Source organism: Cervus elaphus, chromosome 22 (genome assembly GCF_910594005.1).
Source record: "Cervus elaphus chromosome 22, mCerEla1.1, whole genome shotgun sequence".
Lineage (NCBI taxonomy): Eukaryota > Metazoa > Chordata > Mammalia > Artiodactyla > Cervidae > Cervus > Cervus elaphus.
The window spans coordinates 67,182,152-67,200,347 of NC_057836.1; positions in this window are offsets into that span (position 1 = coordinate 67,182,152).

Here is an 18,196-nt window from a genome sequence, read left to right on the forward strand (position 1 = left end):
GCCGGATATTCCTGCAGTGACTTGAATGCAGGCTTGTCTTGCATCTCCCAAGACGAAAGGATGTCTGAATCCCCTGTGGAGAACACAGAGAAAGACCTAGTTCCCCACCTCATCGCGACCGGAGGCCTCACATCCTTTGAAAACTCCAGAGGTACGCGGAGATCAGTGCCTGCAAAGGAGACGATGCCTGACTCCTCGTGAAACTTGATAGGATTCCCAGGATTCCTGTGGCACGTGGAAAGGGACCCTTGGTCTCCCGCCTCAGCTGGAGAGGCGTCCCAATTGCCCTGCCAAGCCTCGAGGAGAATCCTGAATTGTCCCTCGCAACTAGGCAGAAGTCCTGACTTCGCTGAACAAACATGTGGGTGGAAGGGCCATCCCCGTCGTAACTCGAGAATATAAACCAGGTTCCCGCCGCAACTCGTGAAAAACCATGAGACTTCCCCCTCGCCGCGAGATGAGGCCCGATTCCCCTGCACTGCGTGCAGAGCAATTCCGTGCTGCACATCACACATGAAAGGAGCCTTGATTTCCTTGATGGCACTCCAGAGAATCCCCAAGAACACTGTTTCAAGGCTAGAGGGATCGTGAGGTCACTGTAGCCACACGAAAGAGCTCCGTGGACCAAAAATCAACTCGAGATGAGAGGTTAGTCCCTGGCTTCGACTCCAGAGGAATACCACCTTACCACAAGCACCTCAAGAGGAGGCTTCTCTCAGCTCTAGGTATGTGAGAGGGACCCTGAGTTTGCGGCCTCAAGTGGAATGAACACCGCGATGCCCTGGCTCGAAATAAGGCCGGATATCCCTGCAGTGACTTGAATGCAGGCTCGTCTTGCATCTCCCAAGACGAAAGGATGTCTGAATCCCCTGTGGAGACCACAGAGAAAGACCTAGTTCCCCACCTCATCGCGACCGGAGGCCTCACATCCTTTGAAAACTCCAGAGGTACACTGAGATCAGTGCCTCCAAAGGAGACGATGCCTGACTCCTCGTGAAACTTGATAGGAGTCCCAGGATTCCTGTGGCACGTGGAAAGGGAACCTTGGTCTCCCGACTCAGCTGGAGAGGCGTTCCTATTGCCCTGCCAAGCCTCGAGGAGAATCCCGAGTTTTCCCTCGCAACTAGGCAGGAGTCCTGACGTCGCTGAACAAACACGTGGGTGGAAGGGCCATCCCCATCGGAACTCGAGAATATACCTCAGGTTGCCGACGCAACTCGAGAAAAACCATGAGACTTCCCCCTCGCCGCGAGATGAGGCCCGATTCCCCTGCACTGCGTGCAGAGCAATTCCGTGTTGCACATCACACATGAAAGGAGCCTTGATTTCCTTGATGGCACTCCAGAGAAACCCCAAGAACACTGTTTCAAGCCTAGAGGGATCCTGAGGTCACTGTAGCAAAACGAAAGAGCTCCGTGGACTAAAAATCAAATCGAGATGAGAGGTTAGTCCCTGGCTTCGACTCCAGAGGAATACCACCTTACCACAAGCACCTCAAGAGGAGGCTTCTTTCTGCTCTAGCTATGTGAGAGGGACCCTGAGTTTGCAGCCTCAAGTGGAGTGGAGACCGCGATGCCCTGACTCGAAATAAGGCCGGATATCCCTGCAGTGACTTGAATGCAGGCTCGTCTTGCATCTCCCAAGACGAAAGAATGTGTGAATCCCCTGTGGAGACCACAGAGAAAGACCTAGTTCGCCACCTCATCGCGACCGGAGGCCTCACATCCTTTGAAAACTCCAGAGTATGCGGAGATCAGTGACTCCAAAGGAGACGATGCCTGACTCCTCGTGAAACTTGATAGGAGTTCCAGGATTCCTGTGGCACTTGGAAAGGGACACTTGGTCTCCCGCCTCAGCTGGAGAGGCGTCCCAATTGCCTTGCCAAGCCTCGAGGAGAATCCCGAGTTGTCCCTCGCAACTAGGCAGGAGTCCTGACGTCGCTGAAGAAACAGGTGGGTTGAAGGGCCATCCCCATAGTAACTCGAGAATATACCCCAGGTTCCCACCGCAACTCGAGAAAAACCATGAGACTTCCCCCTCGCCGGGAGACGAGGCCCGATTCCCCTGCACTGCGTGCAGAGCAATTCCGTGTTGCACATCACACATGAAAGGAGCCTTGATTTCCTTGATTGCACTCCAGAGAAACCCCAAGAACACTGTTTCAAGGCTAGAGGGATCCTGAGGTCACTGTAGCAACATAAAAGAGCTCCGTGGACCAAGAATCAACTCGAGATGAGAGGTTAGTCCCTGGCCTCAACTCCAGAGGAATACCACCTTACCACAAGCACCTCAAGAGGAGGCTTCTCTCAGCTCTAGGTATGTGAGAGGGACCCTGAGTTTGCGGCCTCAAGTGGAAAGGACAACGCGATGCCCTGACTCGAAATAAGGCCGGATATCCCTGCAGTGACTTGAATGCAGGCTCGTCTTGCATCTCCCAAGACGAAAGGATGTCTGAATATCCTGTAGAGACCAAAGAGAAAGACCTAGTTCGCCACCTCATCGCGACCGGAGGCCTCACATCCTTTGAAAACTCCAGAGGTAAGCGGAGATCAGTGCCTACGAAGAAGACGATGCCTGACTCCTAGTGAAACTTGATAGGAGTACCAGGATTCCTGTGGCACGTGGAAAGGGACCCTTGGTCTCCCGCCTCAGCTGGAGAGGCGTCCCAATTGCCCTGCCAAGCCTCGAGGAGAATCCCGAGTTGTCCCTCGCAAGTAGGCAGGAGTCCTGCCGTCGCTGAACAAACACGTGTGTGGAAGGGCCATCCCCGTCGTAACTCGAGAATATACCCCAGGTTCCCGCCGCACCTCGAGAAAAACCATGAGACTTCCCCCTCGCCGCGAGCTGAGGCCCGATTCCCCTGCACTGCGTGCAGAGCAATTCCGTGTTGCGCATCACACATGAAAGGAGCCTTGATTTCCTTGATGGCACTCCAGAGAAACCCCAAGAACACTGTTTCAAGGCTAGAGGGATCCTGAGGTCACTGTAGCAACACGAAAGAGCTCCGTGGACCAAAAATCAACTGGAGATTAGAGGTTAGTCCCTGGCTTCGACTCCAGAGGAATACCACCTTACCACAAGCACCTCAAGAGGAGGCTTCTCTCAGCTCTAGGTATGTGAGAGGGACCCTGAGTTTGCGACCTCAAGTGGAATGGACACCGCAATGCCCTGCCTCGAAATAATGCTGGATATCCCTGCAGTGACTTGAATGCAGGCTTGTCTTGCATCTCCGAAGACGAAAGGATGTCTGAATCCCCTGTGGAGACAACAGAGAAAGACCTAGTTACTCACCTCATCGTGACCGGAGGCCTCACATCCTTTGAAAACTCCAGAGGTACGCGAAGATCAGTGCCTCCAAAGGAGAAGATGCCTGACTCCTCGTGAAACTTGATAGGAGTCCCAGGATTCCTGTGGCACGTGGAAAGGGACCCTTGGTCTCCCGCCTCAGCTGGAGAGGCATCCCAATTGCCCTGCCAAGCCTCGAGGAGAATCCCGAGTTGTCCCTCGCAACTAGGCAGGAGTCCTGCCGTCGCTGAACACACACGTGTGTGGAAGGGCCATCCCTGTCGTAACTCGAGAATATACCCCAGGTTCCCACCGCAACTCGAGAAAAACCATGAGACTTCCCCCTCGCCGCGAGATGAGGCCCGATTCCCCTGCACTGCGTGCAGAGCAATTCCATGTTGCACATCACACATGAAAAGAGACTTGATTTCCTTGATGGCACACCAGAGAAACTCCAAGAACACTGTTTCAAGGCTAGAGGGATCCTGAGGTCACTGTAGCCACAAGAAAGAGCTCCGTGGACCAAAAATCAACTCGAGATGAGAGGTTAGTAACTGGCTTCGACTCCAGAGGAAACCACCTTACCACAAGCAGCTCAAGAGGAGGCTTCTCTCAGCTATAGGTATGTGAGAGGGACCCTGAGTTTGCGGCCTCAAGTGGAATGGACACCGCGATGCCCTGACTCAAAATAAGGCCGAATATCCCTGCAGTGACTTGAATGCAGGCTCGTCTTGTATCTCCCAAGACGAAAAGATGTCTGCATCCCCTGTGGAGACCACAGAGAAAGACCTAGTTCGCCACCTCATCGCGACCGGAGGCCTCACATCCTTTGAAAACTCCAGAGGTACGCGGAGATCAGTGCCTCCAAAGGAGACGATGCCTGACTCCTCGTGAAACTTCTTAGGAGTCCCAGGATTCCTGTGTCACGTGGAAAGGGACCCTTGGTCTCCCGCCTCAGCTGGAGAGGCATCCCAATTGCCCCGCCAAGCCTCGAGGAGAATCCCGAGTTGTCCCTCGCAACTAGGCAGGAGTCCTGCCGTCGCTGAACAAACACGTGTGTGGAAGGGCCATCCCCATCGTAACTCGAGTATATACCACAGGTTCCCGGCGCAACTCGAGAAAAACCATGAGACTTCCCCCTCGCCGCGAGATGAGGCCCGATTCCCCTGCACTGCGTGCAGAGCAATTCCATGTTGCACATCACACATGAAAAGAGACTTGATTTCCTTGATGGCACACCAGACAAACTCCAAGAACACTGTTTCAAGGCTAGAGGGATCCTGAGGTCACTGTAGCCACACGAAAGAGCTCCGTGGACCAAAAATCAACTCGAGATGAGAGGTTAGAAACTGGCTTCGACTCCAGAGGAAACCACCTTACCACAAGCAGCTCTAGAGGAGGCTTCTCTCAGCTATAGGTATGTGAGAGGGACCCTGAGTTTGCGGCCTCAAGTGGAATGGACACCGCGATGCCCTGACTCGAAATAAGGCCGGATATCCCTGCAGTGACTTGAATGCAGGCTCGTCTTGCATCTCCCAAGACGAAAGGATGTCTGCATCCCCTGTGGAGACCACAGAGAAAGACCTAGTTCGCCACCTCATCGCGACCGGAGGCCTCACATCCTTTGAAAACTCCAGAGGTACGCGGAGATCAGTGCCTCCAAAGGAGACGATGCCTGACTCCTCGTGAAACTTCTTAGGAGTCCCAGGATTCCTGTGGCACGTGGAAAGGGACCCTTGGTCTCCCGCCTCAGCTGGAGAGGCGTCCCAATTGCCCTGCCAAGCCTCGAGGAGAATCCCGAGTTGTCCCTCGCAACTAGGCAGGAGTCCTGACGTCGCTGAACAAAGTCGTGTGTGGAAGGGCCAGCCCCATTGTAACTCGAGAATATACCCCAGGTTCCCACCGCAACTCGAGAAAAACCATGAGACTTCCCCCTCGCCGCAAGATGAGGCCCGATTCCCCAGCACTGCATTCAATGCAATTCCGTGTTGCACATCACACATGAAAGGAGCCTTGATTTCCTTGATGGCACTCCAGAGAAACCCCAAGAACACTGTTTCAAGGCTAGAGGGATCCTGAGGTCACTGTAGCAACACGAAAGAGCTCCGTGGAACACAAATCAACTGGAGATGAGAGGTTAGTCCCTGGCTTTGACTCCAGAGGAATACCACCTTACCACAAGCACCTCAAGAAGAGGCTTCTTTCAGCTCTAGGTATGTGAGAGGGACCCTGAGTTTGCGGCCACAAGTGGAATGGACACCGCAATGCCCTGACTCGAAATAATGCCGGATATCCCTGCAGTGACATGATTGCAGGCTCGTCTTGCATCTCCGAAGAAGAAAGGATGTCTGAATCCCCTGTGGAGACCACAGAGAAAGACCTAGTTCCCCACCTCATCGTGACTGGAGGCCTCACATCTTTTGAAAACTCCAGAGGTACACGGAGATCAGTGCCTCCAAAGGAGACCATGCCTGACTCCTCATGAAACTTGATAGGAGTCCCAGGAATCCTGTGGCACGTGGAAAGGGACCCTTGGTCTCCCGCCTCAGCTGGAGAGGCGTCCCAATTGCCCTGCCAAGCCTCGAGGAGAATACCGGGTTGTCCCTCGCAACTAGGCAGGAGTCCTGACGTCGCTGAAGAAACACGTGTGTAGAAAGGCCATCCCCGTCGTAACTCGAGAATATACCCCAAGTTCCCACCACAACTCGAGAAAAACCATGAGACTTCCCCCTCGCCGCGTGATGAGGCCCGATTCCCCTGCAATGCGTGCAGAGCAGTTCCGTGTTGCACATCACACATGAAAGGAGCCTTGATTTCCTTAATGGCACTCCAGAGAAACCCCAAGAACACTCTTTCAAGGCTAGAGGGATCCTGAGGTCACTGTAGCAACACGAAAGAACTCCGTGGAACAAAAATCAACTCGAGATGAGAGGTTAGTCCCTGGCTTCGACTCCAGAGGAATACAACCTTACCACAAGCACCTCAAGAGGAGGCTTCTCTCAGCTCTAGGTATGTGAGAGGGACCCTGAGTTTGTGGCCTCAAGTGTAATGGACACCGCGATGCCCTGACTGGAAATAAGGCCGGATATCCCTGCAGTGACTTGAATGCAGGCTCGTCTTGCATCTCCCAAGACGAAAGGATGTCTGAATCCCCTGTGGAGACCACAGAGAAAGACCTAGTTCGCCACCTCATGGCGACCGGAGGCCTCACATCCTTTGAAAACTCCAAAGGTACACGGAGATCAGTGCCTCCAAAGGAGACGATGCCTGACTCCTCGTGAAACTTGATAGGAGTCCCAGGATTCCTGTGGCACGTGGAAAGGGACCCTTGGTCTCCCGCCTCAGCTGGAGAGGCGTTCCAATTGACCTGCCAAGCCTCGAGGAGAATCCCGAGTTGTCCCTCGCAACTAGGCAGGAGTCCTGACGTCGCTGAATAAACACGTGGGTGGAAGGGCCATCCCTGTCGTAACTCGAGAATATACCCCAGGTTCTCGCCGCAACTTGAGAAAAACCATGAGACTTCCCCCTCGCCGCGAGCTGAGGCCCGATTCCCCTGCACTGCATGCAGAGCAATTCCGTGTTGCACATCAAACATGAAAGGAGCCTTGATTTCCTTGATGGCACTAAAGAGAAACCCCAAGAACACTGTTTCAAGGCTAGAGGGATCCTGAGGTCACTGTAGCCACACGAAAGAGCTCCGTGGACCAAAACTCAACTCGAGATGAGAGGTTAGTCCCTGGCTTCGACTCCAGAGGAATACCACCTTACCACAAGCACCTCAAGAGGAGGCTTCTCCCAGCTCCAGCTATGTGAGAGGGACCCTGAGTTTGCGGCCTCAAGTGGAATGGACACTGCGATGCCCTGACGGGAAATAACGCCGGATATCCCTGCAGTGACTTGAATGCAGGCTCGTCTTGCATCTCCCAAGACGAAAGGATGTCTGAATCCCCTGTGGAGACCACAGAGAAAGACCTAGTTCCCCACCTCATCGCGACCGGAGGCCTCACATACTTTGAAAACTCAAGAGGTACGCGGAGATCAGTGCCTCCAAAGGAGACGATGCCTGACTCCTCGTGAAACTTGATAGGAGTCCCAGGATTTCTGTGGTACGTGGAAAGGGACCCTTGGTCTCCCGCCTCAGCTGAAGAGGCGTCCCAATTGCCCTGCCAAGCTTCGAGGAGAATCCTGAGTTGTCCCTCGCAACTAGGCAGGAGTCCTGACGTCGCTGAACAAACACGTGTGTGGAAGGGCCATCCCCGTCGTAACTCGAGAATATACCCCAGGTTCCCGCCGCAACTCGAGAAAAACCATGAGACTTCCCCCTCGCCGCGAGATGAGGCCCGATTCCCCTGCACTGCGTGCAGAGCAAATCCGTGTTGCACATCACACATGAAAGGAGCCTTGATTTCCTTGATGTCCCTCCAGAGAAACCCCAAGAACACTGTTTCAAGGCTAAAGGGATCCTGAGGTCACTGTAGCCACACAAAAGAGCTCCGTGGACCAAAAATCAACTCGAGATGAGAGGTTAGTCCCTGGCTTCGACCCAAGAGGAATACCGCCTTACCACAAGCACCTCAAGAGGAGGCTTCTCTCAGCTCTAGGTATGTGAGAGGGACCCCGAGTTTGCGGCCTCAAGTGGAATGGACACCGCGATGCCCTGACTCGAAATAAGGGCGGATATCCCTGCAGTGACTTGAATGCAGGGTCGTCTTTCATCTCCCAAGATGAAAGGATGTCTGAATCCCCTGTGGAGACCACAGAGAAAGACCTGGTTCCCCACCTCATCGCGACCGGAGGCCTCACATCCTTTGAAAACTCCAGAGGTACACTGAGATCAGTGCCTCCAAAGGAGACGATGCCTGACTCCTCGTGAAACTTGATAGGAGTCCCAGGATTCCTGTGGCATGTGGAAAGGAACCCTTGGTCTCCCGCCTCAGCTGGAGAGGCGTCCCAATTGCCCTGCCAAGCTTCGAGGAGAATCCCCCGTTGTCCCTCGCAACTAGGCAGGAGTCCTGACGTTGCTGAACAAACACGTGTGTGGAAGGGCCATCCCCATTGTAACTCGAGAATATACCCCAGGTTCCCACCGCAACTCGAGAAAAACCATGAGACTTCCCCCTCGCCGCAAGATGAGGCCCGATTCCCCAGCACTGCATTCAGTGCAATTCCGTGTTGCACATCACACATGAAAGGAGCCTTGATTTCCTTGATGGCACTCCAGAGAAACCCCAAGAACACTGTTTCAAGGCTAGAGGGATCCTGAGGTAACTGTAGCAACATGAAAGAGCTCCGTGGACCACAAATCAACTGGAGATGAGAGGTTAGTCCCTGGCTTCGACTCCAGAGGAATACCACCTTACCACAAGCACCTCAAGAGGAGGCTTCTCTCAGCTCTAGGTATGTGGGAGGGACCCTGAGTTTGCGGCCACAATTGGAATGGACACCGTGATGCCCATGACTCGAAATAATGCCGGATATCCCTGTAGTGACTTGAATGCAGGCTCGTCTTGCATCTCCGAAGACGAAAGGATGTCTGAATCCCCTGTGGAGACCACAGAGAAAGACCTAGTTCCCCACCTCATCGTGACCGGAGGCCTCACATCCTTTGAAAACTCCAGAGGTACGCGGAGATCACTGCCTCCAAAGGAGACGATGCCTGACTCCTCGTGAAACTTGATAGTGGTCCCAGGAATCCGGTGGCACGTGGAAGGGGACCCTTGGTCTCCCGCCTCAGCTGGAGAGGCGTCCCAATCGCCCTGCCAAGCCTCGAGGAGAATCCCGGGTTGTCCCTCGCAACTAGGCAGGAGTCCTGACGTCGCTGAACAAACACGTGTGTGGAAGGGCCATCCCCTTCGTAACTCGAGAATATACCCCAGGTTCCCACCGCAATTCGAGAAAAACCATGAGACTTCCCCCTCGCCGCAAGTTGAGGCCCGATTCCCCTGCACCTCGTGCAGAGCAGTTCCGTGTTGCACATCACACATGAAAGGAGCCTTGATTTCCTTGATGGCACTCCAGAGAAACCCCAAGAACACTGTTTCAAGGCTAGAGGGATTCTGAGGTCACTGTAGCAACACGAAAGAGCTCCGTGGACCAAAAATCAACTCGAGATGAGAGGTTAGTCCCTGGCTTCGACTCAGAATGGATACCACCTTACCACAAGCACCCCAAGAGGAGGCTTCTCTCAGCTCTTGGTATGTGAGAGGGACCCTGACTTTGCGGCCTCAAGTGGAATGGACACCGCGATGCCCTGACTCGAAATAAGGCCGGATATCCCTGCAGTGACTTGATTGCAGGCTCGTCTTGCATCTCCCAAGATGAAAGGATGTCTGAATCCCCTGTGGAGACCACAGAGAAAGACCTAGTTCCCCACCTCATCGCGACCGGAGGCCTCACATCCTTTGAAAACTCCAGAGGTACGCGGAGATCAGTGCCTCCAAAGGAGACGAAGCCTGACTCCTCGTGAAACTTGATAGGAGTCCCAGGATTTCTGTGGCACGTGGAAAGGGACCCTTTGTCTCCCGTCTCAGCTGGAGAGGCGTCCCAATTGCCCTGCCAAGCCTCGAGGAGAATCCCGAGTTGTCCCTCGCAACTAGGCAGGAGTCCTGACGTCGCTGAACAAACACGTGGGTGGAAGGGCCATCCCCGGCGTAACTCGAGAATATACCCCAGGTTCCCGCCGCAACTAGAGCAAAACCAGGAGACTTCCCCCTCGCCGCGAGATGAGGCCCGATTCCCCTGCACTGCATGCAGAGCAATTCCGTGTTGCACATCACACATGAAAGGAGCCTTGATTTCCTTGATGGCACTCCAGAGAAACCCCAAGAACACTGTTTCAAGGCTAGAGGGATCCTGAGGTCACTGTAGTAACACGAAAGAGCTCCGTGGACCAAAAATCAACTCGAGATGAGAGGTTAGTCCCTGGCTTCGACTCCAGAGGAATACCACCTTACCACAAGCACCTCAAGAGGAGGCTTCTCTCAGCTCTAGGTATGTGAGAGGGACCCTGAGTTTGCGGCCTCAAGTGGAATGGACACCGCGATGCCCTGACTCGAAATAAGGGCCGATATCCCTGCAGTGATTTGAATGCAGGCTCGTCTTGCATCTCCCAAGACGAAAGGATGTCTGAATCCCCTGTGGAGACCACAGAGAAAGACCTAGTTCCCCACCTCATCGCGACCGGAGGCCTCACATCCTTTGAAAAGTCCAGAGGTACGCGGAGATCTGTGCCTCCAAAGGAGACGATGCCTGACTCCTCGTGAAAATTCTTAGGAGTCCCAGGATTCCTGTGGCACGTGGAAAGGGACCCTTGGTCTCCCGCCTCAGCTGGAGAGGTGTCCCAATTGCCCTGCCAAGCCTCGAGGAGAATCCCGAGTTGTCCCTCGCAACTAGGCAGGAGTCCTGACGTCGCTGAACAAACACGTGGGTGGAAGGGCCATCCCCGTCGTAACTCGAGAACATACCCCAGGTTCCCACCGCAACTCGAGAAAACCATGAGACTTCCCCGCGCCGCGAGATGAGGCCCGATTCCCCTGCACTGTGTGCAGAGCAATTCCGTGTTGCGCATCACACATGAAAGGAGCCTTGATTTCCTTGATGGCACTCCAGAGAAACCCCAAGAACACTGTTTCAAGGCTAGAAGCATCCTGAGGTCACTGTAGCAACACGAAAGAGCTCCGTGGACCAAAAATCAACTCGAGATGAGAGGTTAGTCCCTGGCTTCGACTCCAGAGGAATACCACCATACCACAAGCACCTCAAGAGGAGGCTTCTCTCAGCTCTAGGTATGTGAGAGGGACCCCGAGTTTGCGGCCTCAAGTGGAATGGACACCGCGATGCCCTGACTCGAAATAAGGGCGGATATCCCTGCAGTGACTTGAATGCAGGGTCGTCTTTCATCTCCCAAGATGAAAGGATGTCTGAATCCCCTGTGGAGACCACAGATAGACCTGGTTCCCCACCTCATCGCGACCGGAGGCCTCACATCCTTTGAAAACTCCAGAGGTACACTGAGATCAGTGCCTCCAAAGGAGACGATGCCTGACTCCTCGTGAAACTTGATAGGAGTCCCAGGATTCCTGTGGCATGTGGAAAGGGACCCTTGGTCTCCCGCCTCAGCTGGAGAGGCGTCCCAATTGCCCTGCCAAGCTTCGAGGAGAATCCCCCGTTGTCCCTCGCAACTAGGCAGGAGTCCTGACGTCGCTGAACAAACACGTGTGTGGAAGGGCCATCCCCATTGTAACTCGAGAATATACCCCAGGTTCCCACCGCAACTCGAGAAAAACCATGAGACTTCCCCCTCGCCGTGAGATGAGGCCCGATTCCCCAGCACTGCATTCAGTGCAATTCCGTGTTGCACATCACACATGAAAGGAGCCTTGATTTCCTTGATGGCACTCCAGAGAAACCCCAAGAACACTGTTTCAAGGCTAGAGGGATCCTGAGGTAACTGTAGCAACATGAAAGAGCTCCGTGGACCACAAATCAACTGGAGATGAGAGGTTAGTCCCTGGCTTCGACTCCAGAGGAATACCACCTTACCACAAGCACCTCAAGAGGAGGCTTCTCTCAGCTCTAGGTATGTGGGAGGGACCCTGAGTTTGCGGCCACAATTGGAATGGACACCGCGATGCCCATGACTCGAAATAATGCCGGATATCCCTGTAGTGACTTGAATGCAGGCTCGTCTTGCATCTCCGAAGACGAAAGGATGTCTGAATCCCCTGTGGAGACCACAGAGAAAGACCTAGTTCCCCACCTCATCGTGACCGGAGGCCTCACATCCTTTGAAAACTCCAGAGGAACGCGGAGATCACTGCCTCCAAAGGAGACGATGCCTGACTCCTCGTGAAACTTGATAGGGGTCCCAGGAATCCGGTGGCACGTGGAAGGGGACCCTTGGTCTCCCGCCTCAGCTGGAGAGGCGTCCCAATTGCCCTGCCAAGCCTCGAGGAGAATCCCGGGTTGTCCCTCGCAACTAGGCAGGAGTCCTGACGTCGCTGAACAAACACGTGTGTGGAAGGGCCATCCCCTTCGTAACTCGAGAATATACCCCAGGTTCCCACCGCAATTCGAGAAAAACCATGAGACTTCCCCCTCGCCGCAAGTTGAGGCCCGATTCCCCTGCACCTCGTGCAGAGCAGTTCCGTGTTGCACATCACACATGAAAGGAGCCTTGATTTCCTTGATGGCACTCCAGAGAAACCCCAAGAACACTGTTTCAAGGCTAGAGGGATCCTGAGGTCACTGTAGCAACACGAAAGAGCTCCGTGGACCAAAAATCAACTCGAGATGAGAGGTTAGTCCCTGGCTTCGACTCAGAATGGATACCACCTTACCACAAGCACCTCAAGAGGAGGCTTCTCTCAGCTCTAGGTATGTGAGAGGGACCCTGACTTTGCGGCCTCAAGTGGAATGGACACCGCGATGCCCTGACTCGAAATAAGGCCGGATATCCCTGCAGTGATTTGAATGCAGGCTCGTCTTGCATCTCCCAAGACGAAAGGATGTCTGAATCCCCTGTGGAGACCACAGAGAAAGACCTAGTTCCCCACCTCATCGCGACCGGAGGCCTCACATCCTTTGAAAAGTCCAGAGGTACGCGGAGATCTGTGCCTCCAAAGGAGACGATGCCTGACTCCTCGTGAAAATTCTTAGGAGTCCCAGGATTCCTGTGGCACGTGGAAAGGGACCCTTGGTCTCCCGCCTCAGCTGGAGAGGTGTCCCAATTGCCCTGCCAAGCCTCGAGGAGAATCCCGAGTTGTCCCTCGCAACTAGGCAGGAGTCCTGACGTCGCTGAACAAACACGTGGGTGGAAGGGCCATCCCCGTCGTAACTCGAGAACATACCCCAGGTTCCCACCGCAACTCGAGAAAACCATGAGACTTCCCCGCGCCGCGAGATGAGGCCCGATTCCCCTGCACTGTGTGCAGAGCAATTCCGTGTTGCGCATCACACATGAAAGGAGCCTTGATTTCCTTGATGGCACTCCAGAGAAACCCCAAGAACACTGTTTCAAGGCTAGAAGCATCCTGAGGTCACTGTAGCAACACGAAAGAGCTCCGTGGACCAAAAATCAACTCGAGATGAGAGGTTAGTCCCTGGCTTCGACTCCAGAGGAATACCACCATACCACAAGCACCTCAAGAGGAGGCTTCTCTCAGCTCTAGGTATGTGAGAGGGACCCCGAGTTTGCGGCCTCAAGTGGAATGGACACCGCGATGCCCTGACTCGAAATAAGGGCGGATATCCCTGCAGTGACTTGAATGCAGGGTCGTCTTTCATCTCCCAAGATGAAAGGATGTCTGAATCCCCTGTGGAGACCACAGAGAAAGACCTGGTTCCCCACCTCATCGCGACCGGAGGCCTCACATCCTTTGAAAACTCCAGAGGTACACTGAGATCAGTGCCTCCAAAGGAGACGATGCCTGACTCCTCGTGAAACTTGATAGGAGTCCCAGGATTCCTGTGGCATGTGGAAAGGGACCCTTGGTCTCCCGCCTCAGCTGGAGAGGCGTCCCAATTGCCCTGCCAAGCTTCGAGGAGAATCCCCCGTTGTCCCTCGCAACTAGGCAGGAGTCCTGACGTCGCTGAACAAACACGTGTGTGGAAGGGCCATCCCCATTGTAACTCGAGAATATACCCCAGGTTCCCACCGCAACTCGAGAAAAACCATGAGACTTCCCCCTCGCCGTGAGATGAGGCCCGATTCCCCAGCACTGCATTCAGTGCAATTCCGTGTTGCACATCACACATGAAAGGAGCCTTGATTTCCTTGATGGCACTCCAGAGAAACCCCAAGAACACTGTTTCAAGGCTAGAGGGATCCTGAGGTAACTGTAGCAACATGAAAGAGCTCCGTGGACCACAAATCAACTGGAGATGAGAGGTTAGTCCCTGGCTTCGACTCCAGAGGAATACCACCTTACCACAAGCACCTCAAGAGGAGGCTTCTCTCAGCTCTAGGTATGTGGGAGGGACCCTGAGTTTGCGGCCACAATTGGAATGGACACCGCGATGCCCATGACTCGAAATAATGCCGGATATCCCTGTAGTGACTTGAATGCAGGCTCGTCTTGCATCTCCGAAGACGAAAGGATGTCTGAATCCCCTGTGGAGACCACAGAGAAAGACCTAGTTCCCCACCTCATCGTGACCGGAGGCCTCACATCCTTTGAAAACTCCAGAGGAACGCGGAGATCACTGCCTCCAAAGGAGACGATGCCTGACTCCTCGTGAAACTTGATAGGGGTCCCAGGAATCCGGTGGCACGTGGAAGGGGACCCTTGGTCTCCCGCCTCAGCTGGAGAGGCGTCCCAATTGCCCTGCCAAGCCTCGAGGAGAATCCCGGGTTGTCCCTCGCAACTAGGCAGGAGTCCTGACGTCGCTGAACAAACACGTGTGTGGAAGGGCCATCCCCTTCGTAACTCGAGAATATACCCCAGGTTCCCACCGCAATTCGAGAAAAACCATGAGACTTCCCCCTCGCCGCAAGTTGAGGCCCGATTCCCCTGCACCTCGTGCAGAGCAGTTCCGTGTTGCACATCACACATGAAAGGAGCCTTGATTTCCTTGATGGCACTCCAGAGAAACCCCAAGAACACTGTTTGAAGGCTAGAGGGATCCTGAGGTCACTGTAGCAACACGAAAGAGCTCCGTGGACCAAAAATCAACTCGAGATGAGAGGTTAGTCCCTGGCTTCGACTCAGAATGGATACCACCTTACCACAAGCACCTCAAGAGGAGGCTTCTCTCAGCTCTAGGTATGTGAGAGGGACCCTGACTTTGCGGCCTCAAGTGGAATGGACACCGCGATGCCCTGACTCGAAATAAGGCCGGATATCCCTGCAGTGACTTGATTGCAGGCTCGTCTTGCATCTCCCAAGATGAAAGGATGTCTGAATCCCCTGTGGAGACCACAGAGAAAGACCTAGTTCCCCACCTCATCGCGACCGGAGGCCTCACATCCTTTGAAAACTCCAGAGGTACACGGAGATCAGTGCCTCCAAAGGAGACGAAGCCTGACTCCTCGTGAAACTTGATAGGAGTCCCAGGATTTCTGTGGCACGTGGAAAGGGACCCTTGGTCTCCCGTCTCAGCTGGAGAGGCGTCCCAATTGCCCTGCCAAGCCTCGAGGAGAATCCCGAGTTGTCCCTCGCAACTAGGCAGGAGTCCTGACGTCGCTGAACAAACACGTGGGTGGAAGGGCCATCCCCGGCGTAACTCGAGAATATACCCCAGGTTCCCGCCGCAACTAGAGCAAAACTAGGAGACTTCCCCCTCGCCGCGAGATGAGGCCCGATTCCCCTGCACTGCATGCAGAGCAATTCCGTGTTGCACATCACACATGAAAGGAGCCTTGATTTCCTTGATGGCACTCCAGAGAAACCCCAAGAACACTGTTTCAAGGCTAGAGGGATCCTGAGGTCACTGTAGTAACACGAAAGAGCTCCGTGGACCACAAATCAACTGGAGATGAGAGGTTAGTCCCTGGCTTCGACTCCAGAGGAATACCACCTTACCACAAGCACCTCAAGAGGAGGCTTCTCTCAGCTCTAGGTATGTGAGAGGGACCCTGAGTTTGCGGCCTCAAGTGGAATGGACACCGCGATGCCCTGACTCGAAATAAGGGCCGATATCCCTGCAGTGACTTGAATGCAGGCTCGTCTTGCATCTCCCAAGACGAAAGGATGTCTGAATCCCCTGTGGAGACCACAGAGAAAGACCTAGTTCCCCACCTCATCGCGACCGGAGGCCTCACATCCTTTGAAAACTCCAGAGGTACGCGGAGATCTGTGCCTCCAAAGGAGACGATGCCTGACTCCTCGTGAAAATTCTTAGGAGTCCCAGGATTCCTGTGGCACGTGGAAAGGGACCCTTGGTCTCCCGCCTCAGCTGGAGAGGTGTCCCAATTGCCCTGCCAAGCCTCGAGGAGAATCCCGAGTTGTCCCTCGCAACTAGGCAGGAGTCCTGACGTCGCTGAACAAACACGTGGTTGGAAGGGCCATCCCCGTCGTAACTCGAGAACATACCCCAGGTTCCCACCGCAACTCGAGAAAACCATGAGACTTCCCCGCGCCGCGAGATGAGGCCCGATTCCCCTGCACTGTGTGCAGAGCAATTCCGTGTTGCGCATCACACATGAAAGGAGCCTTGATTTCCTTGATGGCACTCCAGAGAAACCCCAAGAACACTGTTTCAAGGCTAGAAGCATCCTGAGGTCACTGTAGCAACACGAAAGAGCTCCGTGGACCAAAAATCAACTCGAGATGAGAGGTTAGTCCCTGGCTTCGACTCCAGAGGAATACCACCATACCACAAGCACCTCAAGAGGAGGCTTCTCTCAGCTCTAGGTATGTGAGAGGGACCCTGAGTTTGCGGCCTCAAATGGAATGGACACCGCGATGCCCTGACTCGAAATAAGGGCGGATATCCCAGCAGTGACTTGAATGCAGGCTCATCTTGCATCTCCCCAGACGAAAGGATGTCTGAATCCCCTGTGGAGACCACAGAGAAAGACCTAGTTCCCCACCTCATCGCGACCGGAGGCCTCACATACTTTGAAAACTCCAGAGGTACGCGGAGATCAGTGCCTCCAAAGGAGACGATGCCTGACTCCTCGTGAAACTTGATAGGAGTCCCAGGATTCCTGTGGCACGTGGAAAGGGACCCTTGGTCTCCCGCCTCAGCTGGAGAGGCGTCCCAATTGCCCTGCCAAGCCTCGAGGAGAATCCCGAGTTGTCCCTCGCAACTAGGCACGAGTCCTGACGTCGCTGAACAAACACGTGGGTGGAAGGTCCATCCCCGTCGTAACTCGAGAATATACCCCAGGTTCCCGCCGCAACTCGAGAAAAATCATGAGACTTCCCCCTCGCCGCGAGCTGAGGCCCGATTCCCCTGCACTGCGTGCAGAGCAATTCCGTGTTGCACATCACACATGAAAGAAGCCTTGATTTCCTTGATGGCACTCCAGAGAAACCCCAAGAACACTGTTTCAAGGCTAGAGGAATCCTGAGGTCACTGTAGCAACACGAAAGAGCTCCGTGGACCAAGAATCAACTCAAGATGAGAGGATAGTCCCTGGCTTAGACTCCAGAGGAATACAACCTTACCACAAGCACCTCAAGAGGAGGTTTCTCTCAGCTCTAGGTATGTGAGAGGGACCCTGAGTTTGCGGCCTCAAGTGGAATGGACACCGCGATGCCCTGACTCGAAATAAGGCCGGTTATCCCTGCAGTGACTTGAATGCAGGCTCGTCTTGCATCTTCCAAGATGAAAGGATGTCTGAATCCCCTGTGGAGACCACAGAGAAAGACCTAGTGCCCCACCTCATCGCGACCGGAGGCCTCACATCCTTTGAAAAGTCCAGACGTACGCGGACATCAGGGCCTCCAAAGGAGACGATGCCTGACTCCTCGTGAAACTTCTTAGGGGTCCCAGGATTCCTGTGGCACGTGGAAAGGGACCCTTGGTCTCCCGCCTCAGCTGGAGAGGCGTCCCAATTGCCCTGCCAAGCCTCGAGGAGAATCCCGAGTTGTCCCTCGCAACTAGGCAGGAGTCCTGACGTCGCTGAACAAGTCGTGTGTGGAAGGGCCAGCCCCGTCGTAATTCGAGAATATACCCCAGGTTCCAGCCGCAACTCGGAAAAAACCATGAGACTTCCCCCTCGCCGCGAGATGAGGCCCGATTCCCCTGCACTGCGTGCAGAGCAATTCCGTGTTGCACATCACACATGAAAGGAGCCTTGATTTCCTTGATGGCACTCCAGAGAAACCCCAAGAACACCGTTTCAAGGCTAGAGGGATCCTGAGGTCACTGTAGCAACATGAAAGAGCTCTGTGGACCAAAAATCAACTCGAGATGAGAGGTTAGTCCCTGGCTTCGACTCCAGAGGAATACCACCTTACCACAA